This window comes from Python bivittatus, unplaced genomic scaffold (genome assembly GCF_059951505.1).
Source record: "Python bivittatus isolate LINGU-HERP-01145 unplaced genomic scaffold, Pbiv_v1 ctg000020_np1212, whole genome shotgun sequence".
In the NCBI taxonomy this organism is placed as follows: domain Eukaryota; kingdom Metazoa; phylum Chordata; class Lepidosauria; order Squamata; family Pythonidae; genus Python; species Python bivittatus.
In genome coordinates, this window is record NW_028277030.1 from 22433653 (window position 1) to 22460257 (window position 26605).

Below are 26605 nucleotides of genomic sequence, written 5' to 3' on the forward strand. Positions count from 1 at the left end.
CTGAGAAACATACAGCATTAAGAGAAGATGTTCAGGGCTGTCAAATGTTGCAGGGTTCTCCTTTATCCTTTGCTTTTCTTAGTCCGAGAGGTCTTATTTATTGTTTTGTTTAGAAAACAAAGCCACCACAATCCCATTAGGCATGTGATATGGCTGTTGATCTGTTTTATTCTTCCTTCCATACATTTTCTCTTAAAGTCACCAGATTATAAAAAGTGCCCATCAAGTGATCTGGATAATCAAGTTCATTATCCTGCTTGGCACAATAGCCAACTGGATGCCAACTAGTTAGAAGGTTCATATCATAAACATGGTTGCATCTTACTGAGGCTCCCTAACTAAGTGGACTTCAAAGATAAAGTAGGAGTGTGGGACAAGTACCGTCTGTCATAGTAAAGCTGTATTTTAATTTTCCTGAGTTTTTGTATATATTTTTAAAGATTAATAATATTTATTTATACACTTTCCTTAATATAGTTTATGTGCACAACCTCTTTATTCAGTTTTTAATCTATATCTTCTCAGTATACCTTTCTAATTCAAATCTGCCTGATGTTATCCTTCATATAAATTTACCTGGTTCAAGGTTTTTAAAACTTCCCCAATGTAAATTAACACTTTCTCTGTGTGTGTGTCACTTACTGAAGGCATGTGGATCTTAGGTAATCCACCATGATGTGGATCTTCACCTTATGAAAAGCATGTGGTGCCCCTCTGATCTGGCAAAAGCATCTCCACAAAGAGTTGGGGGGGGGGGGGAGGAGGCTAATCTCCCTTGATCAAATAACCACCTTGTGAACTGTGGTTTCTGCATGGGTGTACAACAGCTCCTATTGCCAGCAAAGCAAAATGACTTCACTGATTTGAATCACAGCATCCACTGGCTTTACAGAGGTACCTGTTAAATCAAGCATATCTTTCAAGTTCTACACAGTCCCTTTTGTATCAACCTTAAGGAATTATAGAATTTTTGGATGTATATTTCACAACCCAATAGGATTGTTTTCTTTTTTTTTCCCTAGAGAAAGAAGAATGCTAGGGTAATTCAATGTTGTAATTTGTACAAAGATTCTTTATCCCCATTGCCATAGTTGATAGCCATTAATAGAGCTAACAAACTTTCTTTCAGAATTTTGTCCAATTTACTTTTAGTACCATCCAGACTTTGTGGCTGACACTGCTTCTTGGGAACTCTGGAACATTCAGCTTGTATTACTGTATGTGAAGAATTTTCTCTTTTTTCTCCCCCCAGTCCTGAATATATTACCGTGGAAGCCTTAGTTTTTAGTATTATAAGAAAAAGGGAGAGTTTTATCCACCTTTCCCTCTTCTCTCTACCATGCAGAAGATCAAAACCTTCTATAATGTTCCCACTTAGTCATGTTCTTCCACCCACCCACCCCAAACCAAAAAAACAAAAACAAACCCCACCTGCTAAAAAGCCTAAAGCATTGCAGGTTTTCTTCATGAGGAAGGTGAGCCAAGCCAATGTATCATTTGGAAATTTGTCACTGCTTGCCTCCAACTCCAGGTAATTTATGAAAACGTTAGTAACTCGTACTCCCAGTGGAGATCCAGCAAAATGCATTTCTATTGAAGAAAATACAAGATGAGCAATATGTCCAGGTGTAAATACAAACACAGATCCAATAGGGTGGGTGAACATACTTTACAAACCCACAGAGAGCTGAAGCTCTCCAAGTGGGACAGAAAAGTGAACAGAACACTAAATAACGGGGGGGGGAGCCTTTTGCAGAGGCAATCCTGTGGAACAATGTGATCCATAGAAGCAAGAAGTTTAAGAGAGTTTAGCACCAGTGAACTCAGGAACTAATGCCAAGCACTTCCTCTAGGGGATGACTGACAGCCATCTGAGCAAATCAGGTCACAGAACACCGCGGGAGGCACTTAGGCCCTCATGGGTCAAAGAAAATCCAAGACTCACCTGGAGAAAAGAGTGGATCATAGAGGCAGGTGAGTCCCGCGGAAGGGGATACAATGTAATTATGTGCATTTAAACGCACTGGCAACTCTCCTTTCCTTTTAATCCTTGTGATGAATATCATGGCCAGAAAAGAGCTTGAATGAATTTCTGGAGACCATGAGGCCTTGGGCCAGAGGGTGAAGGAACTGGGAGTACAGGTAGTTTTTTCCCCGTCATTTCTTCCAGTTGTGGGTCACGGCCCAAGAAGAGTGTATGCAATCCTAGACATCAATAACTGGCTATGCAAAATGTCACCGGGAAGGGTTTGGACTGGGTGACAGAGGCCTATGCTACCTTCGCAAGGGACTCCCGGGAAGAGGTGGGGCGCATCGTACAGCAAGTGGGAAGGAGGTGTTTGGCAGATGGCTCACCAGACTCTTTAGCGTGGCGTTCAACTAGAAGGGAGGGGCAGTCACCGAAGACTAGAGCCAAATATGCAGGCAAGGACTGGGGCCAAGAAAGCAGAATACAAAGGCGGGAGGAGGCGGCGGCGGCGGCGAGGGTGGGGACTCAGAGATTCATAGGACATTCCAGCACAGAAGCAAGTATGTGGCACTCAAAACCTCAGATGTTTCTACACCTGTTTGTGGGAAATAAACAGGGATAACTAGAGATCCTTATTCAAGAAAGCAAATATGAGTTGATAGGCATCACTGAAACCTGGTGGGAATATACTCATGACTGGAATACAAAACTGGAAGGCTGCAATTTATTTAAAAGGAACGGACCCAATAGAGAAGGTGGGGTGTTGAATATATGTGAAGGAAAGAATAGTTTCACAGGGAAACTTTTTTATGATGGGGCTATAATTTCTTTTTTTTTTTTATCAATTTCACAGTCCATCCAGAATTTATCAACAAAAATTTGCAAAAATAAAATACCTACACCTCTTTCCTGACATTTGAAACTTTTTGATTCATCTTTTCCTATTATTAATTCTTCAGAAGGAAAAAGAAAACAGTAACAGTTCATATATTTATTGAAATGTTTATCTGCATTTTATTATTAACAAGGTGTGTGTCAATCGTGACTCTCTTTTCTTTGAAATAAAGAATCATAGGCAGCTCTTGACCATCTCTGTTCCAATGAAGTGAATTTTCACCTTTTAAAAGTAAATGCATGGCCAAGCATCTATAAGAGGATTTCTTTCTTACAGGAAGCCTATATACCTTTTTCCACCCGAGACAATACCTCAGTTGTGTATTTTTTCCACCCATATTTACTGAAAAATTGCACTGCTGCTCCATTCTGTTCCGCTTGACTAGATCTTTTGGTAGGTATAAAAAAGGACAAAAGCTACAATTGAAAAATAAAATTTCATGACAAGCAGATCACAGTACGTATCAACCGGATGGACTTTACCAGAAATTCCATGAATGAAACAGAGTCATGGTACGATAGAAACTCACATTAATATGCCCCACATGATACAAAGTAGGACTGAGTGCCAATAAACAGAACCAAGTGAAAGACAAATTTTTCAGGACCTTCTCCGCCTGAGATGCTATTAGCTGAAAAAAGAATTGCATAAAAGTAAAGTACAGTTAGAAGCAGAGCCCGCTGGATTTTTCCATCCCAGTCACTAAAATGGCTTCAGTTATTTTCTTCTTCTACCTCTCTGTCTCTTCCATACTTTTGAAGACCCACCAATCAGCCGTCTTCTCCACTAAATTCAGTGTGCTTGAAATCATGCTGACTTTTCTCCTTCTCTTGTTCTTGCCATGAATTGACCACCTTCCCACTATCTTCACATTCTAAACTTCGAAAGTATAAAAGAACAACAGGCAGAAGTTTGGGGGGCGAAAAAAACAGAAAATGATGGCAAATAAATTATTGTAGCTTTAGCAAATTCCATTTTCTAATCCTGACTAAATTCTCTTGGAAGCCAGCCCTGCTGGGTAAATTTGATTTCAGAGATAATAAAGCCTTTTGGAGTTGCTCATAATTTTTTTGTGATTATAAACATGTGTTCTAAAAACATAGAAAAGCTGAAACATTCAGTGAAGAGACATCATTCATAAACTAAACAGCTCATGTGGAAAAAAAGGTGATCTTAGGAAACTGTGTGTGTGTGTGTCTGTATTATCAAGACTAGTAAAATGAAATGGAATCCTATGAACTCTAGGAAAGTAATGTTTCTAGATATAAGCTTTTAAGACGGTGGAACAAAAAAAGCAATTGATTATAGCAGATTTCATCTTGATGGTCACCTTTGAACAAGAATGGTTATAGAGGTTAAGACCCAGGATTCAGAAAATCTGGATCAATTTCAAGGTTAAGTCAACAAGTTTCCTGCATGTCTTACAAGAAATAAAACATCCTTACAGAAGCTTATTGCATTGGCTTATGCAAATGGATGGATATCATATCTTCTTTTGCTCATTCTATAGTGTTTCTACATTAAACTGGATTTGTAGAAAGCTATCCAAGTAGTTGCTTTCAAACTGCAGTTACATTTTGATGTGCAATCACAGTAGAACTCCTGCAATAAACATTGCACATTCTACAGTAGTTGTATATCCAAAGCTCTTTACAGTGTGGACAGAAAGGAACAAAACAAGGCTGGGATATGTCAACATTGAGGACAATGAAAGACAGATAGACATTGGAAGTACAATAATATCTTTCAATGTCATAACCTGAACAGTGCTTATTATTAAGATAATTTTTTCCTGTCTGGTACTGTTAGCCCTACAAGTTAGACCAGACCAAGAAACAGATGCTATATAGGCCTAAAACTACTTTTATTAGAATGGCTATATTAACAGACTCTTGCAAGGCTGAATATGCTTCCCCTCCTTTCTTCTTGAGAATTAGGGGGGTGCCTGAAACGTTTTCATAAATATCTCTCTTTGTATAGGCTTAAGCCATGTTTATCTTTCATTGGCTTGGTAACAGATCTTCCCTCTTTCCTTCAGAGTCATCTTCTATACTGTCTACAGGTAACCTTTATGTTGGCTGGTAACCAAGCATGTACCTCTACAAAAGCTATTTTTTGTCATTGCCTTTCTCCCCCCCCCCAAAAAAAACATTTGTTCAACATATTCTGGACACTGTAATCACTGCAGTACTTTTACAGCTTCTACGTTATTTTGTTGATAGCTACCAAAGGATTTTGTTCAGGATTGCATGTAAATTCCTATGACCAAAATGAAGTGTTTAAACTGATGAGCTTCCAGAACAGCAAAGTGTGTGTTCTGTTTATAACAAAAGAACACACAGCCAACGTGCCTGTCTAACATGTGTAACTCCTATCAATTCATATCACTGTCTATACTGGCTGGAGCTAAAGGCATCTGGAGATCATCAACACCTGGAGGGCCATACATCGCCTACTCTTGTACTAAAGTAGAGTTTGGATCTAGAATGCTGAGCTTCTGTTAGTGCATGGTCATTCCAGGCTTTACATCACATCTCAGAACTTGCACTCCTGAAGGAGGGAGAGCCTGGACTTCTTTGGGTGGGGAGATTTTAAGGAGTGAGTGCCCACAAGGCTTAAGATACCTACTTTACCCTTTAACACCCCAACTCAACAAAAATGAAAATAGATCTGAAACTTTTATCCATATCAATTCTGGGAAGCTCCAGGGCAGCAAAAGGCATGCTCATGAGTTGTGCTTTTCCACCCAGATTTGGAACAATGGAACTATATCCCCCATGTTGAACTTCACCAACATCTGTAAAACAGCCAATAAAGTCAGGTATTTCATGCCACTTTTAATGTATAACAGACAGAGTGCATATAGTCAACTGTGAATCATCAGTAAAAATATATCAAGCCATCAGTAGGCGACATAGGGAATGGCCTTGAAGCACAGGAGGAAGAGCTGCTACCCAAACAATGGTCAGATAAGAGGGGCTTGAGCCCAGCCCAAGACATTTGTTTGAATAAATGTCTCAGGCCCCTCTCTAGTTCACATGAAGATAAAGTGAGGGATGGGAAAGCACATTCAGACTTGCAAGGTTCTGTTGCTATATCTGTATCTGTGGCAGTAGAAGTAGTCCCGATCTATCTGGCATCTTAATCTGGTCTACCTTGTTGGGCTGACACCATCTGCATGCACTGAGAAACAGTAAGTGAACACTGTCAAATCTCCTCTTAATCACAGAAGATGGGTGGGTGGGTAGGTAGGTAGGTAGATGATAGAGATGGATGGATGGATGGATGGATGGATGGATGGATGGATGGATGGATGGATGGATGGATGGATGGAAGGAAAGAAGGAAGGCAGGCAGGCAGGCCGGCCGGCCAGCCGGCCGGCCGGCCAGCCGGCCTCCCTCTCTAAATCAGCTCTGATTTGATTTGAACATTTGAGAGTCAAGGAGAACAGGATTCATTTCAGGTTTATGCTTCAAGACTGAAGGCAAGCTAATTCAGTTCAAGTTGTTTTGAGACTCAAGATTCAATAATATCCATCCATCCATCCATCCTTGGTGCTTTGCAGCACCCTGCAAAAACCACTATAAAACATGAGAGTAAAAGCAGCCACCTCATATTGAAAAACCTTCAATTATTTGGCATTTATGGATAGAACATCCCATTTTAACCGTCAGGTTGGTCAGGGTGGCATTTGAGATTACAGCTGGGAGTAGGGGACAACCAAGAATAGGGGTCATCCTAGTATTCCTTTCTTTTAATGAAATTAATTTGTCTGTTGGACATGTGGGTCTAATAGGATAGGCACATGTAATTTATAATTGTAGCTGCTAGCATATAATTTTTCCGTATGTCAGAGGTGCAGATGCAAAGGTGTCAACTCTGCACAAGAGGCAGTAGGGTGTAGATAAAGCATTAAGGAGTTACTCTGTATTCCCTCTTTGTCTGCTACTCTGTGTGGTCTTTGTATAAGAGATGGCTGATCTGAGGTCATTTCCTTTACAAGCATGCCAAGTCCCTTTAACTTCCATCAGGGCAATGGGCTCCAAGGACTAAAGTCAATATGCAAAGCAATTCTATGAAGGAGGGAGAAAAGGCGAGTGCAATGAGGAACTAAAGGAGAGATTAGAAAAGAAAGCAGAAAACTATCAGAAATAGAATAAGGAAAGTTTCAGCCTGTGGAAAAGCTGGAAGAGCCAGAATTCTCCATTTGCTCATTCAAGACAAAAATATTCCTGCAGTCTCAAGGACTCGCCTTTGTCCTGGACAAAGAGAGACCCACAGAAGCAAAAGAGCTTAGGACACTGCAAACAACAGAACAGCTGGAATGATCTGCCTGATGGTGAATGACTTCATTACTGTGCATTTAAAGGATTTAGATTAAGTCAAAGATATTTGAAAAACCCTCTCAGATTTATACAAGGAACAATAAACAGTCTCTAAAGTGTATCTTTTCAGTAAGTTATGCAACAGGCATGGGAAGGGGATCTAAATCTATATTTAAATTAAATAAAAACTATTGCCAATCAGCTTGTGACTAAACCTGCCTATACATCCTAGTTGCCATCACTATAAATACTGCATTATCATTTTTTGCCTAGAAGTTACCAAGCAATAGAGCCAAAAAAATGAAGCAAATATTAGTTTCATGATAAATTGCTTTTAAAGATGTAATTCTCATAACTCTGAAGAGCAAGATGCAATTTTCAGTCAGGAATCTGCTTGTAAGACCAGCAGAAAAGAAAGGAAGCATTTCATATGCAAATAGCTCAGGTCCTTTGCAAACCTCTTGTTCTAAGAAAGGGAAAAAATACAAACCTGTTAGACTGCAGTCCAAAGGCCATGATTCGCCAAAGCCCAGCAAAAGAAAAGGCCAGATAGGAGATAGAGCAATGAATGTCAGAGCATATGGGCCATCAGATGGCATCTCTTTGGATTTTTCAGCAATCTCCAGTTTTATCAAAGTTTTACAGGACTCAATGAATATACATCAGCCATTTACTTTGCTAATACCAAGAGGTCACCTTAACTGGGAGAGGTGAGAGGGAAGATTCTGTTGTACATTAGGCAAAGGAGAGATTGCCTTACATTTAAGATATAAGTCCACTGTTAGTATAATATATCACACAGAGAGGGGGTGAAGTAAGCTTTAAAGGCAACCATTGTTACATTACAGAGAACAGAGAATTGCTCAAGAAAAATTATTTGAATTCGATTGTGCAGAAGATAATGAAAAGACAGCAAAGAATTCCAGTCACAGAAATTGCATAAATGTATGACACACAGAACAGGACACAGAGATCCAGATGCTATTTGTAAATGGGGGGTGTTGAGGGTGGTAAATGAAAAAGCTAAACTTACAGCTATGTGTAAATCAGTCCAGGTGTGCATGTTGCATATAGGCCAAGCTACTAAGCCATTAAGTGTGGAGAGAGAAAAAAAGAGACAAAGAAGCCATTAGAATACAGTGACATTTGTGGGCCAATGCATGTCACCACACCTGGTGGAAATGTATATATTCTCACATTCACAGAGAATTACACAAGATACCCATTTTGGTTCTTGCTCAAAAAAGTAAAGTGCTGGAAAAAAAGATAAAGAATATGTGGCTTTAATAAGGAATAAATTTGGAAGAAAACCTCAAGGACTTTCCACAGACAATGGGGGTGGATATGCAGCAAGCAACATTAAAACTTACCTGAAAAAGAAAAGGATTATGCATAAAACCACACTGTGGCCTATACACCAGAACAGAATGGTGTGGCAGAGAAATCATTCCCTGACTGAGATGATGAGGTGTCTGCTGCAAGATGCGGACTGGAAGATAAATACTGAGGCAAACCATATAGCCAAGTACTTGGAGAACAAGCTCCCAGTGAAAGCCACAGATGCAATTCCATATGAGCTAAGTCACAGAAGGAAGCTTAGACTAACAACTAAGCTGTCTGCAGACGTGAAAAAAGAGTGTGAATATTGGATACCCACAATACTGCAAGGAATACAGGATCCTAGATCCTGTTGCACAAACCATTAAATTATACATCCTTGCTTATTCTGAAGAATGGGGAAAAAAGAGATTAGTCATGATGTGTCAGATTTTTTCCCATGCTCAAGCAAAGGGTAAGCAGAGACCACAAGGTTCAAAAGAGAGCCTCATCACATGCCCAGAAATTCCCCACATGGTAGAGCCAGAAAGAGAAATTGAGAGAAGGCAGCTCAGATGCTCTAGGACAGGGGTTCTCAAAGTACGGCCTGTGGGCCGGATACGGCCCCCCAGGGTCATTTATCCGGCCCGCCCGCCTGATTGGCTGCTGCTGCTGTCTGTCAGAAGCGGAAGTGTTGGGGCTGTGTCGGGAGCTGCAGGCGATGCACGAGGAGGGAGATCGCAGCCGGACTATTCTACATGACAGGTATGCTGGGTCCGGCAGGTCTCCTCCTCTCCTCGTGTTTTTTTTCAAACTATAGTCTGGCCCCCCAACATTCTGAGGGACCATGAACTGGCCCCCTGTTTAAAAAGTTTGAGGACCTCTGCTCTAGGATGTCCAACAAAGGGGTTCAACAATGAAACCGTCCTACGTTGTCAAGAGGGAACAAGTGGAAGCGCCCTGCATAAGGAACAATTCTGAAGGAGACCAGTGGAGATAGGCTGCAAAAGAAGAAATTGAAGCACCCAGAGACCAGGTACCACTGTACGCAAAATTATCCAGAAGAGCGTCTTGGTGAACTGAACCACTGTCCATCAGAAGAGATGCTGATGAGTCACTTGACTGAGATGGGCAGCTATAGAAATTTAAATAAATAAATAAAATACCAGCAGGTACACTCACTAAGCCTTTACCCAGAGGCTGACACAGAACCCTTTGAGAGATGATGGGAATTGTGGATAGGCACCCAAGTCAATGAGAAGCAAACTTAATGCACTTACTCTTCAGCACCTCATGGCTTGCTAACTACATGGAGGCATCGTGGCCTAGATAGAAAGTTAAGGATTTACTCTATGTCCCCTCTTTGTCTATTTCTCTGCCTGTGTTTTGCCTAAGAGATTATTAATCTGAGGTCACTCACTTCTGCCTTCTTTCCCAGGCACACATGCACAGACGACATGCTCTGTTGATTCTCCTCCTGGTAGGATGTGGCTAGTTGATTCTAGTTGCCTTCCTTTGTATTTCATGTGGAGAAACCTCTTTTCTTTTATAGTTATAAAATGTGCTTTACTGATTATTGCCCAGGTCAGAGTCAAGCTCTCGGGATTGCTCACACACATACACAGAACATTTCAGCCTCCAACACAAGAAGGTATAAAGCAACAACTGGCTTTCATAGTTGTTTAGTTACCGTGAGTGTGAAGAAGGGAAATATTTTAAATCGAAATAAATAAGATACAGACCTTTTGTAAAATGGTAAACCCATCTTCACTTGCTTTACTAGTTTACTGTCTCTGTTCAAAGTGATTTGTTCTATCCTTTTGGGACCACAACAAATCTGCAACACAGCAAATACTTTACACTTAAGACAGTAATGATATTTTGGGAATGAGAACTTTCCCCATTTTTTAAAACTCAGCTGCTGCACTGGCAGCTGGTATATATGCTGCATACCTTGTAATGTCATTCAAACTAAGAGAGCCCTAAGCATTTTCCACTGACACAACCATCTGGAAAATATATACATGCTGTGATAATAAACAGAAGTAATTAATGCTGTGTGCTTTGGGCGGCCCCTAGTGGAAGCAAAACTAAATGTAACTTTAAGGACCATCCAAGTTCATCTTAGCAAGTTCAGTTATATTGTGGTTCTTACAATGAGAAAGTTGTCAGCTTGCCTGGGACTCTTCGTTAGGTTTACTTTAAATCATATAGGACAAGGAGATTGAGGGAGAGAAGATAATAGTTATCAGGTTCAGAATGAGACAGGAACTTGAACCATGGGCTGAAGATGGTGAAGTAGGGGTATTGAAGTGGTCTGCCCTGGATTTCTTTTCATGCAAAATTATGTGCTCTGCCAGAAAGGAATCTATCACGACACAAGCAAGCATACATAATCCACAGTTTCTCTTAGTGACCACTTCTAAGTAATTTTTGGCTGAAAATTTGCATACAAAATAGGTCTAATTAGAGAAAATGCAAACAAAAAAGTCTGTGTCAGGGGTAGTTGTATATTTGGGTGAATACATACATATTAGAGAAGCTTTTTACAAAAAATATAGAAAAGTATGTACAGCATGCATACAATATCAAGTGTGCATGTTAGGGAAAGCTGAAGATGAAAACAAATGATTAAAATGGTACAATTATGCAGAACATTGATGAAATAGATTGACCATTCACTACATGTGATGCCAACACAGACTGCATATGGATGGATATGTACATCCTTTGCTTTAAGTCCTGGCTGGTTCTGTCTCTTGGTTATAGGAAACCATGGTTAACTGAAGTCTGGAGTGTTCGTGCATTGGAAACACAGGAGGAAAGAGGTGTATGCATGGGCAAAGGGTTCCTTCACATCTTGACATGTTAAGCTAAGATTTACATACCTCAACCAAGACTATATGGAATCAACCCCCCCCCCCAATTATTTAATACATTATACAATTGCTTAAAAATCCAGCAAAGACATAGATCCTGCCTGGAAGCCCCTCCAGTCATGTAAGCACTGCCAGCTTGATATACATTATCTGCAGAGTCTAAACAATCTCTCCCAAAACATTGTTTGAAGGCCCAGGGGAAACAATCTGGCTAAAACTAAGCAGGGCTGATTCTGTATGGGAAATCTGGTGGGACTACATGACATGCTGAATTGATTGGAAGTAAACGAAGGACGTATTGCAATGAAAGCCCAAAGTATCTCAAAAGTATGCATACCAATAGGTTGAGAATCGGGTATGCAGTAGGGGCCTGTTCATATTTGCTCAGATGTAAGTTCCTTCCTAATCAATGGGGCTGACTCCCAAGTATACTGTATATACTAGGCTCTTACCCTAAGTAACTGAAGCCAAACAAGGAATATTTCTCAGTATTTGGCTGGAAGATTTTGCAGGAGATGCAATACCTTAAAACAAAGAATATATAGAAAGCATTCATCTGACAGCCTTGGCTAATGTTGTATCTTCTGCCTAGATTGTTTCAGTATGTCCTAGCTCTATCCCACCAGTTTGTCCATCTTTCCTGTGCCAATTTTTCCTCCCCTTTTGGTCTTCTCAAACCTTTGCATCTGGAAGCAATGATCTTAATATTCTAGTTCTATCCCCATATGAAAGCCATGTCACAAAGAAAGTAGCAATCCTGTAAACTGTGCTATCCCCAAAAGACAAATCTGAGATTGACATTGCCTTGCTAGGTTTGACTCAGATTCATGTAAAAACAAATTTTCCACTGTAGCCCCAGTGGACTGGCAGAACCATGGAGAAAGCTAAGACTGATCTGACAGCTATGCAGGCCTATATCAGTTTCTGGACTTTAAAAAAAACAACAACACAGATTTAGCACAATAATGACCAAATATGATGTGCTTCGTTTAGGCAGAACACAAAGCCTGAAAGGAGTTGGTGTTATAAGTTGCCTCCACTTCTCCCTTTTCCCTTTGCAGTAGCCTAGTGGTTGCTGGCAAAATGGAGAGTATTTACTGCAAAGAGCAGCAATTTGCTTTGAATCCATTCTGCTTGTCTTAACGTGGGCATAGGGAGATGGAGTTAGAAGTCTTGCCTGAGGTTTACTGCCCTTGTGAAGAGAGAGTGAGCCAGGGAAAGAGGCTCACTCAGGCATCCCCATTGGAAGAACTGCAGCCCCAAGGAGAAACAAGCGAAAGCCATTATAGGTCAGACAGGATATAGATAGCACTTTCACTGAACATCACTCTGGAGTTGTACTATATATTATAGCAGTGTTTCTCAACCTTGGCAACTTTAAGACGTATAGACTTCAACTCCCAGAATTCCCCAGCCAGCCATGCTGGCTGGGGAATTCTGGGAGTTGAAGTCCACACGTCTTAAAGTTGCCAAGGTTGAGAAACACTGTATTATACAGTTTGTGTTCTGGTGGGTTTGAGCACATAATCATCTACAAGAGTGAGGAGAGGGGAATACAAGTTCAACCTGCCCTGTCCTTGGTCCTCTGCGTGTCTGTAGAGACTGGATCCAGAGGAAGCAAAGAGGCAGTGGTGGAAATGGTAAGGAAGAATGCCTACTGTATGGAATAACAGATCGGGCATTGTTTAGTGTTGATCAACTTGAGCCAGGGATCTTTTAAGGTTGGGGGAAGCAATTTGTGGCACTCGGATGTTGCAAAAATGACTCTCCGTGCCCCTCACAATTGACTGTGCTTCCTAGTGATGGTAGAGCTGTTAAATCCTACTTTAGATTTTGTGGTGCCTAATCTCTAGCCAAGGTCCCTTCACAACACTTTTTTTTTTTTTGCATACCCAGCCCATACCTCAGCAGCTGCAGATTTTCAATAAGTAAATTAAAATTAAATTTAGATACTTTAAGAATGGAATAATGATGTATAAGAAGGAATAGATCTAGGGTTGGTGAATGGGGCTGAAGAAAAATGTAGGCTTTACTGTGAACATCTCCACTTTTTTTTTTTTTTGGCCCATCAAAATGGAGACCCCAGAGATATTCCACAAATTCCATATATATAGGCCTTGACCCCCAAATGTTTCTGCATCCTCATTTTCTGGACACCTTTTATGTACCTCCTTTTATACTGCTCTATTGTTTCCCCATGAAGTTCCAGTTTCCCTGCATTCCATTGGGTCAACTGCTTTATAGAACATGCAAGGAAAGACTTTGCTTGCCTTCATCCTCCCTTACTTTGGCTTTATGGAAGCAGTGAAACCTTTTTATTACTTACTGTATTCCTCAAAGGCATCCGAGAGCACGCTGTGGCTAAATATACAAGCGCATCCTTCTGTTCATCTTTATATTAAGCTATATTCTTTTGTGAAACCGTTACATAGATTTTGCAGAATTTTAGGAATCAGATTCATTTCTTTGTGAATTGCTTTAAGGTCTCAAATTGGGTATAAGAGAAAATACATTTAGAGTGCAAACTAATGCATGTTTGGTTAAAAGGAAGTTCCATTATCTTCAACAGGCCTTCCTTCTAAGTAAGTGTGTGTACACTGTATAGATTTTCAGCCTCAATGGATGAATAAATGAAACTCATATACAAAGCATACACCACTGGCAACCTCAGAAATGCAAAGTGACACTGAAAAAATGATATGAAAGACTGGAAAAGAAAGCCAATTACAGTCCCTTTAAGGGTGAGCATGTGCACATGTGCTTGTGCATAGTCAACTATATGCACACTACATTATCATTAAGCAAATTGGGCTAGTAGTAGCACAGCCATTATAGATTTCCTGAAAGATGCTAATCTAAATTCAGCCTCCTGAGCTTATATATCAGCCCTGACCTTTATTTAACCTGTGTTCTTGGCACTAAACAGAGAATTCAACAATGCTGAATTTGAAAGTCCAAACATCCCAAGACATCAGATGGAATCACCAATTTATTTAAACCACAAGAGCTTTTTTTAAAAAAAAGAAAACCTGCACTGAGAGACTTAGATCTGAGACAGCTTGGACTGTGGATTTGCAAGTCTGAAAAACTTGTCTCTGAAATGATGTCTATGTGCACTGTGGTTAACCTTTTTCTGGCAAATCAGGATGTGACCTGAGAACAGTGAAGTAAAATTATGAAGATATCATGACAAGGTTAGGCTGAGTGGATTTTCCCTGCCTTCCAACTCCTGTTTTATAGCATCAAATAGATATATTTGCAGAGAAATGTGTCATATGCCTCCAATCCTTCAGGTTACTTTTAATTATGTCTTGTGTTTTTCAAAACCATATAAAAAAATCTGATTGAGCTAGAACAATATTGTTATTTATGTTACAGTTTTACACTGTACTCTTACACCACTTACTTGGAAACATCCCCTTGATCTTATTCAGAGGGGCTAATTTCTGACAGGATCATAGAGGTTTACATTATTAAAGCCAGATTCTCTACACGCTTGTTCAGAAGTGGCACCCACAATACTGAACAAAGCTTATATCTAAAGATCATGACAGTGCCACCAAGTTCAACAGGGCTTAATCAAAATTATGTTTAAAATTTCAGCCATATAGAAGAAACCACATATACTTAGATGAAGGGTGCACGACCTGTTTAGGGTCCCTAAACATATTGGGCTTACTCCCCAGAGCCCCCCAAATCTTGCCACTGAATTGTAATTGTTAATAGAACAGAAAACTGGAAGGGGAGAGAATAATTGAATATATGGGGAATAATCACAATTACCATATTTTTGTTTTGTCAGGGCCACACTCTTTGGAGTTTGGCCCTTAGGGGAAGAGAGAGGGGAGGGAAGGGGAGGGGAGGTATGAGGACTTAGATGGGTATAGATGGGTGTTATTCATTCTGTGGAAGAACATCGGTTGCCTGAGAATGTTGCATCTGTCCTGAAACTCAAGATTCTTTCGAGCAAGTAGTTTAGTTAGGCTGGTTTTACAGATTTTATTTAGAAATTCTATCAATGTAATTCTTGTGTTCTCTTGTTCTTATTTCTCCTTTTTTTCTTTTTTTGGTCCCTTTGAGTCAGTCTTGACTCTTGGCAACTGCTGGACAGGTTCTTGCAGTTTTCTTGGCAAGATTTTGGAAGTGGTCTGCCATTGCCTTCTTCCTAGGGCTGAGAGAGAGTGACTGGCCCAAGGTCACCCAGCTGGCTTCGTGCCTAAAGCAGGACTAGAACTAATGATCTCCCAGTTTCGTACGTAATGCCTTAACCACTACACCAGATTGGCTCTTGATTCTCCCTTTATTCCAAAAATACTCCTTTTTATATCTAAAAATTTGGCCTTATTAGTTTAAAAAAGGGAATTTATCATTAAATTATCTTCATGAGCAGCTGGTTGTATAGCTGCCCCTTGTTTCTTTCCAGCATTTGCACAAAATCCATTATTATTATATGGTTCTGAGTTTGGGGCAGGAAAATCCAAAATAAATTTTTATTTTATTTTTCTACATCTGGACTGAAAGGGGTGGTTCCTGACAAAAGTCAAGAGTTTTAACTTATGTGGGAACAATACACCTATGAGGTTTTGTGTGTTTCACCTTGTCTACACATTTCTTTTTGACCTGAACAAATACTCAGAGGAAAAAGGAAGATGCTTTGTAATTGTTGCAATTCTCAGCTTACAAAAGCTCTTCACAGCTTCTCCCATTTCAACCTGCCTGAATCTGCTTAAACAGATCCTCAAGAGAAGACTGTACAAATTCCAACATGAAAATAAGTGGAGTTTAAGAGCAAGTAGCTCCTGCTTTTAAGTAGATCCTCATCAGTTTTTCCCAAGTTGATGTTTCCCTGATTTTGGGAGGCAAAAGTGCCCCAAAATCCATATTTGAAGGACATAATGTTGTAGAAATCTGTTCTAGGCTTCTGATTCAGTTAGGGGAGGCATCCGTCCTGTAACCTAATAAACTTCTCTAGAGTCCTGTCTCTGGAGAACTGGTGGCTGGTTGACTATATCTTTGAACAAAGAGGAGACCCAAAACACTGCGCTTTTTACCAGCTGATGTCCCCAGATGGGTGACTACACAGAACTCTCAGAATTCCCAGCCAAGAGAACCTTTTGCCATGTTGGCAGAGAATTTAGAAACTTGCAGCCCCAACCCACGTGGAGGAAGCTAGGTTCAGGAAAGCTGATGTAAAAGACTACTGGACTGTACACATCCAGATTCACAATTCTTGTGTTTGCCCTTTTGTTACTTACTAAAGAAATTATCTGAACTTGTAATTCTACTTGTACTATTACTGTTGTGTTTTTTTAGGTTGCTTCTGTTGTGGTTTGCTTTCTTTCACATCCAGTTCACACAGTAGGAAAAAAGAAAAACAGGATAGACGTACAATCACACACATAAGTTGCCTGTGTGCTGTTATTCTGCTGACATTTTCCTTGTGGAGATTAGCTACATTTATCATTAGCTGCAATGATGGTGCCGCCACGAAAGGGCTAGGATGTCAACAGAAGGCTTCTATAACATCAGAAGTCTATCACAAAGAGACCCTTTTAAGTTAACCCTAAAGATAGCCCACTCATGCCTCATGGAAGTAGCACTACTGAAATATAAACAAAACTCCCTCTACCCCAGACATTTTTGGTTATGTTTACAGATTAAATCTCAGGATGTGTATATTAGATGTTCTTGTTTCAGGATATTAATGGCAAAATGAACCTGTTTTTGATGTTTAAGTCACATTAATGTCTGATGGACTGTTAAAATGTTAAAGGGTACATCAGCCTTACTGTAGTGTGTGACATATGTTAGTCATACCATACTAGCTTAGGAATTTGGGATTGTTTATAATGAACATAAGTTGACTGAATTTAAATCCTCCAACAGTTTAATCATGTTAAGTTCCACTTCCTCCAAAAGACAGCTTAAAAAAAGAAAAAGAAACATGAAAAGCAGTTGCTTTCTCATTTTAAACAGTAGTATAAAACTAGTTATTGTTCCATGAAGACACATATGCACACAGGCGCACACACCCTGGGTAACTGCATTCCCTGTACTCTGTGACTTAGCTGAAGCAGAGCAAAATCTTTTAAGAAGATGAAATTTCGTTTCATTTTCTTGCCTCAGCCATAGAAAAAGGACACTTTTCAGAACTGTATCCAATTATTGTCCACCGATTTGTTTCCATGATGGCCAGCACCCCTCCCACCCAAAATGCTTAGTTCAGCAGATTGTGTATGATGAAAAATTGTGGCCAGACACCAACAACCCTGCTGCTACTAATTACGGTTCCAAAAACAAACAAAAACATTGGGTTAGGGAGAAAGAAGTCATACTTTTGACCCCCAAAACTATTTGAAGAATTCATCATTTACCTGGATAAATTTGGTGAAGTTCCCTGCCCCCACCCCTCCATTTTTCTGCCCACAGATAGGAAGAAGGATGTCAAGAAATCACTCTGCATTGCTTTAGGATAAGCCCTGAATGCTAGTGGTCCTCGATTCTCATAATGCCAGTGAGAAGATAATGTCTCAGTGGAAAAATGACTACAGGCAATTACATAACTACACATGATTGGTTATAAATGAAAAAAATGTCTTGGCCATTGCATTGGGTATGTCTCCATTGTAAAGCACCTGTTTCATACACAATTCTGCTTACCGCACCTCAGATGGAATATCTGAAGCTGTAGAATGTGCAGAAGAGGAGAGTGGTACATTGGCAAGGGACAAAAACAATTCCTCCGTGAGAAAAGACCATCATGGGTAGACTCTTCGGCTCATAAAAAAGGTACCCAAACCTGGATTTGAAATAGCAACATAAAATGAAGCATGGTATGGGGGAAGTAGAGAAACGGAAAACCTTTCTCCTTTCTCATAATGCTGGAAACCATACAGATTGTGAGAGACCCCACCAAGACAGCAGGAAGTACTTCTGTAATACAGCTACCATTCATGGAAAGGAAAGCTGTGAATGGGTGCTAATCACAGGGTCCCAGTAGGTGACTTGTTTGGTTTTTTTTAAAAAGCCTGTTGCTGTTAATATCTGTTGTAAAGAAATATTCAAACCAGAAGTATCTAAGGCAAAAGACAATTTAAAGCAGGGTTCCTCAACCTTGGCGACTTTAAGACGGGTGGACTTCAACTCCCAGAATTCCCCAGCCAGTCTTGCTGGCTGGGGAATTCTGGGAGTTGAAGTCCACCCGTCTTAAAGTCGCCAAGGTTGAGGAACCCTGACTTAAAGTATTTTAAGCTATTAGATACATTTAAGACCCTTACCCCAATATCAACTGCCTGTCAGCATCTGCTTGGCTACTGTGGGAAGAGAACATGGCACTAGGCCATTAAATCTCACCTCACCGGGCTATTCTTATGTTTTCATGTGCTTGTGACCAAGCTGTTCACAAACCTTAGCCTGGGCTATGAGTGTGCCTTTTATCCTTCATCTCTGACATTCTTAGGCTTCTAACAACACATTTTCCCCAGAGGAAGGCACACCAGCATCTGAGACGTTCCTCTCTGCAAGGAACATCTGAAAGGAAGAAGTTGTTTGGCTTCATCGTTGTATTCTCAGCCCATCTAACGTAGCATTCCCATTTTAAGGGTAAATGATTTGTGGACTGGGAGCTAAACTTCCATTGAGGTAAACGTGTGACATGCATGTACTGCCATTTATTGGACATTTCACAATGTGCATATGATGTATGTACATCTCAGATCCACTGGGAGCATTCACAACAAAGGGTGCTTATACTCAAGCCCATTCTTGCGTAAAATGGGGTGCCTAACTTGTGGAATTCTTCCGGCAGATACAGATATGATATTTCATTATAGCCCTTGTGTTTTTCCTACTTCTTCTCCCCCTTCTCCCCCTTCTTCTCCCCCTTCTTCTTCTCCTCCTTCTCCCCCCCCCCCCCCTCCTCCTCCTCCTCCTCCTCCTCCTCCTCCTCCTCCTCCTCCTCCTCCTCCTCCTCCTCCTCCTCCTCCTCCTCCTCCTCCTCCTCCTCCTCCTCCTCCTCCTCCTCCTTCTTCTTCTTCTTCTTCTTCTTCTTCTTCTTCTTCTTCTTCTTCTTCTTCTTCTTCTTCTTCTTCTTCTTCTTCTTCTTCTTCTTCTTCCTACAGAAGAATTCACAAAAGGCGGGGGGGACCAATAATTCTCCAACACTTTCTGACTGGTAGCACCAGGACCCTGGAAGAATCCCAAGCCTGTTGAAAATATGCTGCTGAACAGGAAAAGCAAAGGAGTTGTAAGTTCTAACCAGAAATATAAAATACATATGTGCCTAGTATATCCACTTATACTCACAAGCACACACGTGTGCATCCTAGGAATGTGTGACTCAGTAAACCCCTTTTCTGCTTTACTGTCAGCAAGGCATTATTCAACTCCAGCTTTTTGAATATATATGGGGTGTGTTTCTGTGTATGTCTCTGTGTAAGGAAAACTCTAATTGTTTACATTTGCAATATCCTGACATATATGAGAGCCTTGTACATGACTTCCTTTAATTTTTGTAACTGTTAACAGACATTTAATACAAATCAGATTGTTTTCATCCATTTCCCTGATGCGGGCATTTGAAAAGCAACGTTTCCCAATGTCCCCTCTTTTCTGAGACGCATGTCTTGCCGTCTGCAAACAACTTTAATTAGCTATTTTTTTCTAGACACATTCCTGGATTATCAGTTAGGGAAAAAAACAAAGACCAGCAGGTTTTGTTTGCTATATTGATGCCACATTCCAACAGGGATAAAAAGCCTAAATCTGCTCAGTTTATTGCAGATTTTCTTTTATGTGGTACCCCATGTGAATGAGCATGCACACATGCAATTTAGGTGGGAAAGTTTGAAGAGGAAAACAGCAGCAAGGAAGACGCAAACGAAGCCTCTATTCTTTGAACCATAGGAATGATAGCGATTCTTCTGTAAACAGGTGAATATATTTGAAGAGCGGCAAACCCGTTTAGCTGCATGCAATGTGATCAATTTGAAATACTCTTCTAAATTTGTTTTCTCAGGATCACTGCATTGTTAACAGACTCTTCTGCAATCTGTTTTTAAAAGTATATGGTACCAATTAAAGCAATCAGCTCTCAAGTTTATGGAAAGAATGTTCCGAGCAATTTGTCCAGCAATGTCAAGAGCCCTTCAACTGACCTCAAAAACCATTCATACAAGTCCAGTTCCAGGGAGAGTTGGATGCCATTTTCCAACATGGGCCGAGTATGAAACGGAGCAACTAGATAGGATTTCCCCCATCCTCTCAAACTATCCTTGTACATTATTCTAAGTCACCAAGCATGACTTTCCCATGAGAGTTAGTGATATGAGTGGGTGCTGACCAGGAAAAATATTTTATACATTAGTCCCTTTTCCCAAGGGTAAGAAAGATTCATACTCTTGCATCTTTATACTCTCAAGAACTGCAGTCACTTGGGGCATCCAGGGACTCTCAGCAGAGTTCAGATGGTTTGGTGGGAAAAAATTGGAAGAGTGTAAGAATACAAGTAGTGCAAAAATTGGTTCAGGGAGCATACCTCATCAGAGGATTGGTCCAAAGGGTAGCATATTTCAGAAACCTGCCAGAATGTTCATATCTGGATCCAGACCCTTAACGTTCTCTGCAAAGTGCCATTTTTAAAAAAAAACAATTGTAATTTTGGCAGTAGGATTAAAGGCCTGAATATGTAGATACTGAACACAATTCAGTAGTCTCTACTCTAACAAGACAAAAAGGAGCTTTAATATTTCTTAGGCTTTGAGAAATTTAAGAAGCATATTTAAAATGGAGATGGGAATCTGGTTGATAGAAAAAGGGGTGAATCTCAGGCTTCAAGCTAAAATCTTACCTTTTTGATGAGTTGAGGTAGTATTGTGATAGGTGCAAAAGTATAATTTCAGGATGGAAATTGTTCTCATTCTGAGTTAGTTTTATGATATCAGTCACACAATGAAATCAGCGTGGCTGACTGAACATCACACTGAGTATGTGATCCCTGATTGGTGGGTCTTGTAGCCAGCTTATGTCTCAGGGGTCACAGCTGGATAAGGAGATTGAGCAAAGCCAGCAATGGCAGATGAAATCATCTCTTTTCTGCTATCCAATTCTCCAAACCCCAACCCTCTGTCTCTCTTCCACACTCACACACACCCAAATCCTTCTTTCTGTTTCTATAACCCTGTTTTCATCCTCCCTTCTTCCTTTTTCCTGCTTAGAGGATGACCTGAAATAGGATGAAAGACTCTTGCCACAGATCTGAACTGCTCACTTGCAGAGGGCTATAGAAATTATGCTGTGGGCCACTCAGGGACATCAGTGGGGTAATCAAAAAGTCACAGTGGTGAATCAGTTAAATTTCGTGCCATATTAATGGATGTGTACACACAGTACTGGTAAAACACCACAAAATAATCCCGATGCAATTATATATGTACCTGTACATGCAATCAAGCTCAAGATTGGATTTTTGTAGTGTTCTCTCTCTAGCTGTACCTTGCATTAGCAATATAGATGGTGGGGAGAGACATGAAGTAACAAAGCATTGTGGCAAAGTGCTCATTCACAATTTTCTGTATACAATTTAGAGATAAAGAATATGAAAAGTGATGGTGGGGTTTTTTCACTTCAGAATTTGGAACTCCAAAACATATATCCAACCCAGTCAGGAATCAGGTAGTGAGATGAACTATGATGGCATCACTAGCAGGAAAGTAGGGCAAGTAACAGGTCAGATTGAACAAGTAAGGTAATTATTTTGCTGTATGACTGCTGATTTTCATATAATATATTTAAACACTAGGTTGCATTGAGGACAACCTAAAAAATAGGTGGCTGAAGAATGCACATTTCAAACAGTCCAGATAAGGCCCATGTTAGTTATCTGTCCCCTCCCTTACAATATGTGCCATTTTAAGAAGTCTATTAGCCCAAATAAAATCAAGAGAAATTCAGTCATGCCTATTTCAGTCTGCAGGCTGTCCATGTAGCTGAACTTGGTCAAAGTGTACAGAAATTGCAACAACCCACACCACATGGATCATTGCAAGTATGAATCAAATCTAAATATAGATAGTAAATGATACTACTCCCCTCCATAGACCATTTTCTGCTGCACCCTATAGTAAATTTCTGCACCAGCACCAGTCCCATTCATTTGCAAGAGATTAATACTAATAGCCAAATACAGTCACACCAATTAACTTACCCAAAGAAATGAGAATAAACCTAGTGCCATAGTTGCCTTGAGTACAGGCAATACATACACCCTGATGTTCTTCACTCCAATCAGCAGAGGATAAAACAGTGGCTCTGGTTATCCTAAAGTAGCTCAGAAACTAGAATGAAGCTGCCAGTAAATGAGCCAGGGTGGCCTTATATAAGACAAAATGAGGTGGTCACTACATGGTAGATGCTGGCAGTGGGATGTTGAAGTATATAGGCCTGTGTTGTGTCCTTTAATTTAAAGTAGCCAGCTTTCCACATAGCGCAGGAGAAGATACTGACTTGCTTTGCATCCTTGGGCAACAATAGCATTGTGTCTTGGACCAGCCCTAATATCTATTAGTATGTAGTGCAAATGCTGGTAGCCTGAATATCTTTAATATTACTGGCTCGTGAGCTGCAGCTATGATCATTTCACTGCAGTCCTCTGCTTAATTGACTGATTCAATATTTTTTTTTCCAGAACTTTTATGTCCACTAAAGAGAAAACAAGATGTAATTTCACTGCCATACAGAAATACTACAAAAGTGGAACTGTGCTGTGGAAATTGCTGGATTTTTTAACACAATCCAGAATAGCTTGTGTATTTTTACTCAAGGGTGTGGTGTAAAGAACAGAATAAAGCTGGGGATTTGGGCTATATGCGAGATCCTTTGGGAAAAAAACTAGAACTGATGGAAGCATAACAAGTAATGTTTTCCAGAGATGAGCAATCATATCCAAATGCAAGACTTAAAGCCTTTCGACAAGATTCCTTGTGAAGTAAGCCAAGCTTGGTCCGTGCAGTTTGGGCAGCTTTGAAAAATTATTTCCTTTGTTTTATGAGAAAAGCTACAAACTGGAGAGATTCCTTAAATGGCAGCCTAGCTGTGCTGAGTCCAAGTTCTGTCATTTATGCTGGGGTGAGCTGCATAACGACCTCAAGCACTGAATGAGTATGTTGAGGGACACATAGCCCCTTGGGGGATAAGCCCCATTGGCTGTTATCTCACATAATGCTAAAAATACAGTGGCTAAGTCAAAACCAAACAAAATGCAGATTTGACTGTTTGCTAACGTGTGTGTGTGTGTGTGTATGTGTGTATAATAGTATTATATATAGTATACTAGGTTCCAGCATATAGGAGCAGCCACAGAGAAGGCACATCATCTGGTTCCTGCCTCTTTGCATTACATTAATTGGGGACCTCACTATTGCTTCCCGTAAAGAACACATACTGCAGGCTGAGTCTTGTTGGAAAATTTGGTCCTGTAATTACCCCAGGGTCAAGCCATGTAGGGCTTTACAGATGATAACCAGCATTTTGAACTGGACCCTCAAGCAAACTGGTAACCAATGCAGTGACCATAGTGGTGGTATCGGACTGCTAAATCTACAACCCCCAGTTTCAACTGATTATAGTTTCCAAGTCATCTGCAAAGGAAGCCCATGTAGTCACAATCTTCTGCATACAATTTAGAGATAAATAATATGAAAAGTGATGGTAGTTTTTTTCACTTCAGAATTCAGAATTGTAAATTTGGAAATCCAAAACATATATCCAACCCAGTCAGGAATCAGGTAGTGAGAAGAACTATGATGGATGAAATCATCCAGCAATTTCATGTAGATGTTAAATAGCAGGGGAAAGAGCCAAGCAACCATAATCATGATAGTTCTTCTATACATACAGATTGGCACTGCCCACTCAGAAAAGAGCAGAAGCATTGCAGAACGTGCTTCCAATCTCCAGCCTTTAAGTGGTCCAGAAGAATATTATGGTGAATGGTACTGAATGTCACAGAGATCTAACAGCACTAGGAAGAATGTGTTCCCACCATCCAGGACCTGACAAAGATGATTCACCATGGTGACCGATGCTGCTTCTGTCCCAGGCTGAACCCAGACTGAAAAGGTCCAGAAAAATCTGTTTCCTCTAGGACCTCCTATAGCTGAAGCCCCATGGCCTTCTTCAAAAACCTTTCCTAAAAAGTCGAGGTTGGAGATCAGCCAGTAGTATCCAAAATGGTTGGATTAATACAACAGGTCTGCTAGGTGGTTCTGTTTGCTGACAATCACCAAAGAACTTTCATTGCTTTAATACATACTCAAGGCACACCTACTTATACTCAGCATAACCCAGAGGAAAGTACCGCTGTGCAGACCATAGTGAAATCAGTAGTGACCTCAATCTCCATGTGAACTGAGCAGGCAAATTTCCCAATGAATTATGCCTGCTGTCTATAACTTTGTATTTTTAAAATTACAAAACAAACTAAATGATGCAGTAAAATGTATAGTGTTCAGAATAATATCATGAATCTCTTTTTTGTGTTTTTGTTGTGTGAGATGTCAATCAGTGTCTGATGTCTAACGACAATATTTGGATGAATATTTCATCATGAAACACTAGGCAGACTTGAACTTGCCATTCAGGTTTCAGAGAAAATTTTATTTTTTCCTATGCATGTATTCAGGTTCTTCATTTCCAACATGTGTTCATGTGAAGAAGTCCATGTAGATAGACATCAGGCCCTGAATTATATCATTTGACTGTAATGCATGTTTCTGGGTCAGTGTTTACTCATAGTGTAAAACTAGCTAAGGCAAGCAGCATCTGATATAACTGCATATATTTTAGAATGTGGGAAATCACCTGGTTGTTTTTCACTTAAATATATTGCACTAAAATTGAGTAGATGATTGTGCATTCTTCCATTGGGGAAAACTAACACCTTTTTCTCATTAAAGATCCAGAATCTTCTCACTCTACACAATTAGGTTCTACATTCAAGCATTAGCCTGAAAAAAAATCCAGTTCTTTCTATTGATCTCAGGATTCCAGCACTGCCTCCTAACCCAAATTCTGTTTAGACATTCAGATCTCCCATGCCATTGGAAGCACATGACAAGTTACAGGGAAAAGTGCACTAGCTCTGGGGAATCAGTCAGCTGGCTCTGTCCTTTCCATATTGCATCTTCATTGCTGATTTACATTCCCAGGTAGGCTTCCTGCATTATGAAAGCCCTGGATGTCGGGACCCTAAATGAAAAACCATGGAACCTCCTTTGTACAGAGTCAGACTATCATTCTGTCTAGCCCAGTTGAGAAGTGACTGGCAATGGCTCTTCAGGATTTCCACAGGACTTTTCGCTCCTACGAGATGTCAGGGATTGAATTTGGGACCTTCTGCTCACAACATTTCTGGTCTACAAGCTACAGTCCTTCCCAATTCCAGTCTCTCTCCTGCAGACATCAACCTCTGACTCATGGAAAGCAATGGAAATGATTGGTGTGGCCATCCTCAATTTTCCTAATATAATTTTAACTGCAAAGAGTGTTTGAACATGCACACAGTTTTGCAGTAAAATGTAACACGTGCATAGCATTATATTCAAATAAAGCCGTTGAGATAAAACTGCATTATAAGGGCCAAGCAGAGGCATTTCAAATATATTCTAAAAAGCTTGATTCAGATAACTATAATATGGAATCTGCTTTTCATGGAAAGTTTAACTTGCCCAAGATTGGCCTCTTTGGGGACATGGAAACTGGCAGACTTTCTGGCAATTGTTCTCTTTTGTGATTGTGAAGATTTTAAAGAAATATGCCTGAACAACTCTGATTTTTTTTTCTTTACTAAGGGAATCAATTTCACATGCTACTGATTTTGTAACTAGCAAGCAGTGTTTGAAGCTCTTTTGGTTCCAAGATGTTCTCACTGAGTCTATGTTACTTTGGGAGAAAGGAGATGTTTAAGTCCTTAGGTTGTTGGAAAACTTTATATAGATACTTGTATTTATATCTTTGATAATTGTAAGAAAAATAATGGCATTTATTTTCTATTTTACCTATTCATCTGATAAAACAAAATGCACCAAGAACGTGGCTAAGCATTTAGCTTTATTTAGCTGTTAGACACAAGGGCATCTAACACTAGTGCATAGGATTAACAACTGGAGTCCATCCTTGGCCATGAAGCCTTGTTTCACACAGCCGAAGTTTCATGTCCAGACTC

General features: G+C 40.1%; 1 long non-coding RNA gene across 1 annotated transcript; it reads left to right on the plus strand.

Moving 5' to 3' along the window:
- Positions 1-1902: 1902 nt before the first annotated feature.
- On the plus strand, positions 1903-24766 carry LOC112541979 (uncharacterized). Its single transcript, XR_015797815.1, has 3 exons — positions 1903-1974; positions 19506-19630; positions 24280-24766. It is a non-coding gene; the product is annotated as an uncharacterized LOC112541979 (long non-coding RNA).
- Positions 24767-26605: the final 1839 nt, after the last annotated feature.